We start from the raw sequence: 6,711 nt of genomic DNA on the forward strand, positions 1-6,711 counted from the left end.
TGAGGTCAGGCTGACAGGCCTGTAGTTCCCCGGATCCTCCTTCCGGCCCTTCTTGTAGATGGGCGTCACATTGGCCAGCCTCCAGTCGTCCGGGACCTCTCCCGTTAACCAGGACTGCTGATAAATGATGGAGAGCACAATACAACACAACAGAGATGAAATGCAAAGGGACAGATTCTAAAATGGGTGAATAGCTCCCAAACCAGCTTCTTTTCAAATCCTTCTCCAGGCAGGATGCAGCATATGTAGCTGATAAGAGATCCAGGGCCCCTCAAGGTGAAAAAGCTTAAATAAAGCTCTGGTACTTCAGGACAGTTTTGAGGAAAACAAGGCAAGAGGCAGGGCCTGCAGAGAAGCCATTTGCACCTCTGCCACCAGAAAGAGTTGGGGTAAGTTGGATCTACTAAAATCTTTAGGAAAACTGGCAAAGCTCCGGGTAGGGCAAGAAGTACCTTGTTTTTCCCTTCTGGTTACTGGACTCCTGTGGCTAAATAAAAAAATCTGTTATTTGAAGACGTGTCCTGTGTCACTGCCTATTCTCACTGACCAGTGTTTCCAAGATGACTAATCTGGTAAAAATCAGAGTCTGGTGTTGCTTGTGAGTCTGCTGATAATCTAGCAGTCCAGCATAATGGTGTGCAAGTTTGGGAGAGGAAAAGGGAAATTACATGCATATCCTCAGCTATGGTAACAAATTATGCCTGGGTGGCCTTGCCCTTGGCTTTTGCCTGACATTTTTTACCCGTGTCTGGCTGTGTACCTTGCTGAAATAACTCTGACCCACTGATTTGACTTCCTGGCGTGATGCTGAAGCTGTGTTGCCCTTCACAGTTGTCTGGTAACCACTGACTTCTGGCTGTCACTGGTCCTGCTCTGCTTGCCTTGCTTGGGTACCATAGGATTGCATGCTGCAGTGGGTCTGGCTGGGATGGAGTGAACTTTCTTCATAGCAGCCCATACAGTACTGTGTTCTGAATTTGTGGCTAAAACAGTGCTAATAACACACAGTGTTTTGACTACTGCTCGATGCTTGCATAACATCGAGGCTTTCTCTTTTTCGCACTCTGCCCCACAGTGAGTAGGCTGGGGGTGGACAAGACATTGGGAGGGGACACAGGTGGGACAACTCACGTGAGCTGGCCAAAGGAATATTCCATACCATATGACATTGTGCTCAGCAATGCAAATTGAGGTAGAAGAAGAAGAAGGGAGGGGATTGACTTCTTTGGTGGCAGTTGCTCAGAGACTGGCTGGGCATCGATCTACTTGTGGGAGATGATAAGTGATTTCCTGCTTGTTGTTTGCTTTTTTCTCTTTCCTTCACCTATTAAACTGTGTCTCGACTCATGAATTTTGCTTTTGTTTTTCCTATTCTCTGCCCCATCCTGCTGGGGGTGGAGGGACTGAGAGAGCAGTTGGGTGGGTGCTCAGCTGCTGGCCAGGGTCAGCTGACCACACACCCCTTGCCGGTGAGACCCCTGCCTTCCCATTGCCAGAAAATTGGATGTAACTGAAATTTGTGCCTGTGGTGCTTCTTCCCTGCAGCCACAGCCAAACAACCTTTATTATTAACCATTGCAATGAGGGAAAGCATGGAAAGTGAAGTGCAGCTTATGCTTCAGCTTCTTCTCACTGTTATTAAAAACTACAACAGTTTTTGCACCAAGGCTTCAGGTAGAACTTCATTCTAGTGCTTGCTGTACCATCCAGATCATATCTCATCCCCATTTCTTCTTCCACCCAACAGTCATTTTCTTTAACCCCACCCATGAACCACAGTCTTCTCTGCCTCTTGGCCTTCACCACAGATCTATCTTTCTTTCCTGCATTTTAATCTAAACTCCTTTTTCTTTTTTTTTTTTATGCTTGACCATTTTCTCTGTACCTTCTCTCACTGGCTAGGGCTCAGTCATGTGAGGTCAAACCACTCACTGGTCTCAGTATGGTCCTCTTAATTCAGAGGATAATGGATTGAGCATTGATCCCAGCGTTGTTACATCTGAGATTCACATTAAAGTGATAGAGATAAGCTGTATTCAATGCCCAGTCCCCCACTAAGATCAGGAAGCACTCTAAAAACTGGTTAAAATAGAAAGTTACCACACTCCAGGAGGATAATCTGAGAAGTAAATTCTGAAAGGGCAATAATATTGAGCTCAGATTGTAGGGTGCTATTCTTACTATGAATTATGTAATGACACATCCTCTGAAAAACAGTTAAAAACGGTTGGTTTGAATGCCATTTGCATGATCCAAGTAATTCTGGAGATAATTATACACATTAGTAGTTGCTTTCACATTAACTGAATATGTAAAATTGTAAACCATTTAGCTATCCCATTCATTTTTAATGCCATCAAATGAACACTGGGAAAATCCCCAGACATTCTGAAGGAAAGAATATCAAACTGCTAAATGTATCTTCTGTTGTTGTTCTCTGCATCAAGGTCTGCATAAAAAGAACAGGCAAACAAAACAAAACCAAAATCCCATTTGTACACCTCACTTCCTAAGTTAGTTTGATAACAGAAAGAATTAGGTGGAGCAAGAGGATTCTTACCATCAAAAACTAGTGTGCTCACTGCTGTCACAACTATGGTGCTACTATAGGTGGCCGGTTTCTACCTAACTCAGGCATATCCTTTTAAACAGTGCTGAGGGTGATGTGAGCCCACTCACATGCAAACTGCACAAGGGCATATCTTTTTTAGTTCATATCTGCTAGTATCCAGAACAGCAATGCTTAAATGTAAAAAAGTCTCCATTTCCTTCTGATGCATCTGTTCCTTTTGCCTGCTTATAGAGAAAGGACATATTGATGATGCTGTCAGATGGGCATGCTCCTCACTGTAAGCAAGCGGAAGGAACAGATGCATTAGGAGGAAACAAAGGCTCACTCCCCTTCTCCACTCAAGCACTGGCATTCTGAGCACTGACAGATTTTGGTGGGGAAAAAGAAAGGATCTTCTCTCCAAAAGGATGTGAAGTCCTCAGTAAATACAGTCATTGTGCACTCAGTGAAATCAGCTCCTTGGTAGCCTTGTTCTTCTTTTTTGTGCTTCTTAGCTGTCTCTCCCCACTTTAGACTCACAAGCACACCCCTCATGTCCCAGTTTCTGACCCACTTGGGACTGAGATGGCATCCCCACCTGCGAAGGCTCTCTCGCTTCAAGTAGATGTATATGCTCATTTATGGAAAAACACACAGGAGCACTGAGGTACATGTAGAAACATACAAGCTGGTGAATGTTGCTTGTGAAGCACCAGACTGGAGGGGAAAGTTAGGCTCCAGATGAAGTAATTTTCTCTCTGCCAAGGAAAGATGTGATGGTGATTCTCAGTGCTCTGCCTTAGTGCTAACAAGAAAGTAGCTGCCTGCTTTTAGGTCCTGGCAAGCAAGGAGGGATGTGATGAAAGTTTCAGAAGAAAGAAGGCTGCAGGAGACAGACTAGAAGACATTTGCCTTGCATGCCGATTCTTTCATTCATGATTTCTCTTGAATACTTGGGAAGGCTGATTTGTGTTACCCAAGACATGCTATCATTGTGTAAAACACAGTGTAAGTTCTAATACTCCATGGCAATAAATTGCATTAATCTATCGAACAAGAAAATAAAAAACACTATGATAAGGTACAGCTTTTATATGATATTAAACAAGAGCATAAAAATACATGCTGCTTTCATTTCATACCCTGCTTGGCAGAAATATCGTACGCTAAGTAAATCCAGTGACACATCTTCTGTCAGTATGCCACTAATGTTTACTCAAGGATATGATAAACAATCCTTTAGCCATATTTTTTAAACAAACCTCTTCCTATAGCAATTCTTCCTCTTTCATATTCATATCCTCTCTCTGTGGAAACCCCCTCTAAAATTTTGCAATACGAAAACCAGCAGATTCATGTGAAAAGGCTACCCACTGGAAAAAAAAAGGGAAATATTCACAAGCTCCATGCTTTATTTTCTCCCTGGCATTGTCATAGCAGCCTCCTTTCCCAAAGCTTGACCTAACCAGGTCATTCTCTATGTATCGCGGATGGAGCAAATGAAGAAACGAATTCAGGAAGAGGCTTTTCCGCAATGAGGAACACCAAGATGACTCATCTGCTGCTCCTGGTGTCTCTCTCACTGTCCTCTGGCTCTGCTGTGAAAGCACGCAATGTCAGTGCACAGGCTGGCAGACCCTGTCCCATAAACAGGCCGTGCAACGTAAGTCACCAGGCACTCTCCTGCTTTAGCTCTACTGCTACGCTCTACAGTTACCCTAAAAACATTTCTATCTGCAAAAAGACACTTTACCTAATTACTAATTATCTTTCCTCCTAACCCCTAGAACTCTTCAAAGGAGAAATATATTTTCAGATAAATGGCTCTTGAAAACTGCCAGTCTTTTTTATCTCAAACTTCTCTCTTCCCTTGAAATATTACCCTCCAACTGTCCCCAAGAAAAGTAACATCAGCAAAAGTTACTACTGGATCAGTTACCACTTCCTAAAATTTTAGGCAACACATAAGCTGATGAACAAAATATCTCTGCACAATTTAAGTCACAGCTTTTGCGTGACAACAGATGGTCACAACTGTTTCCACAACTAAACACATGGATTTAGTGTGTGGCTCCTCAGCAATAGCTGAATTAAGAGCTCTTCGTTAAGCAGCTCTTACTCCCCTTTGAGGAAGGAGCAGTTTGGTATCACATGGCACATGGTTCATCTCCTCATTTTTTGTTTTCTTTTCATCTGTTTAGTGAAATACCGGTCTTATGTTTGTGGGTGGGAAAATTAACTCACTGAGCACCAGAAAGTTCAGTGTAATTTTTCCAGATTTCTAGACTTGAGCTAGTCTGTTATTGATCACCCTAATGCTTGACTTACTTGACTTGTTGCCAGCCGAGTTCTGGCGCAAAGAGGCTAGAGAGTATAAGGTTTGAGAACCACTGACTTAAACCAACATTATGCTGTGATTACAATCACTTTCCAGAAGTTTTAAACAGCTTTAAAGCTTATTTAGGCAACAAAAACTCTTACAAAGCCTGGTGTCTGCCCACAGACGGGGCATATGCAGTTTAAGAAGGTTCCCACCATACAACCACCTCACCTCAATAGCCTCGTTCTAAGACCTGTATTGTATACATGGAATGGACACAGCCCTCTGATTCGCGAGACAATCTTTGTGCCAAAGCAGGGGCTTTTTGTTGAATATCTGAGCAGTGTTGGTGGTGGCTTCCTCCGACAACACACTGTATAAATATAAGAATCATTTACGAAATAATCTCCCAACAGCAGTATCTGCATGTGAAGCATTAGAGCAAGATTAGAACCATGTAGAGGAAACGAAGGAACTCTGAGAAGTCTGCAAAACTGAGACAATAACAACAAAATCTTAGGTTTTATAAAAGAGACACAGCTCAGTTGCAAAAGTCAGGCCATTATAAATCAAGACAAAACAATGCAAGGGAGAATGGGAGAAGAAGGAAATTTGTAACTCAGAATAATTTGCTTATTTATTATTTAAAAAAACAAAGAAGTTAAGAAGATGTAAGAGAGAAATAGATAAAAAGACAAAGAAACAAAAAAGGCAGCTCAAAAAGATGTCTCTGAAGTAAGCTAACAAACTTTGATGGGTCAAAGAAAAACAACCATTGCTGGCTGATAAACAGAGGCGGCTGAAATAAGCAGAAACACAGAGTAATGGTGAATATGAAATGCTAGGAAAAAATGAAAGGGATTTTTAGGAGAGTCTTAGTAGACTAAAACCATGGATTGCACTTGCAGAAGTTTAATTGCTCTCTGAAGTCACCCCAAATCAGATTATCCATTATTAAGTATAATAATATCCAATTCCATTAGTTTTCTTCTAGAATTATTCTTTTACTACTGCTCACGGAGCTTGAAAAGGAATTAAGTTAAAAAGAAATGCTTTTCTGTTGTTATCAAATGGAATAAAATCTGGTCATTCAGATCCTGTCTGATCAGACAGAATAACCATCTAATAAGAAAGCAATACATCCTCTACACCTATTTCTCCAGTGGCTAGCTCCTCATGAAATAGCTCCCGGGAAAAAGCTCTCAGCTCACCTCTGTTCTCGTACACCCACACTGCGTGACCCAGAGGGAGTCTGATCAAAGCATCCTGGCTTTTCTGCCAGCAGGTAAAACAGGCTGTCAGCCACCGGGCTGTGTCCTCATGCCAATGTTTCCCTGAGCTGCTACCATCAGAGAAGGCTACAGCTGAAGTGTCATGGAGGCACTTCCACCCCAGCGGTGTCACTTTGTAATCCAGCCACAGAGCGCAGCGTTGTGCCTGGGATACCTCTGCCTGGGGGATCACAGTACAGGAAAAATGCAAGGAGCCAGGGAGGGGCCTTGGATGCCATCTGACCAAAACAAAAGTCATCTAATACGTGCAGGTTCTGCCAGTCACCAGGCTGTAAAGCCACAATCCTTGGACTTCAGAAACACTCTTCTGGCACATAGCTAGGTAAGCTGGAGCTTGGTGTTGTCTGCTGAGTTTATAAGTTAGAAGACAGTCCACAGGGCTTCCCACCTATAAAATCTACACAAAACTGCAATCCAGAAATTTTGGATCATCAACTCTTCCTCCTCCTGCAAAACCAGAAAAGAACATCCACCATTCCTTGCTTCTAAGAGTAAACCCCAGCTTTTGCTTTCTGGTGAGTAATGTCCTTGCAGTAGGAGCATTTCAT

The sequence above is a fragment of the Pygoscelis adeliae genome, unplaced genomic scaffold (assembly GCF_000699105.1).
Source record: "Pygoscelis adeliae isolate BGI_AS28 unplaced genomic scaffold, ASM69910v1 Scaffold58, whole genome shotgun sequence".
Classification (NCBI taxonomy): domain Eukaryota; kingdom Metazoa; phylum Chordata; class Aves; order Sphenisciformes; family Spheniscidae; genus Pygoscelis; species Pygoscelis adeliae.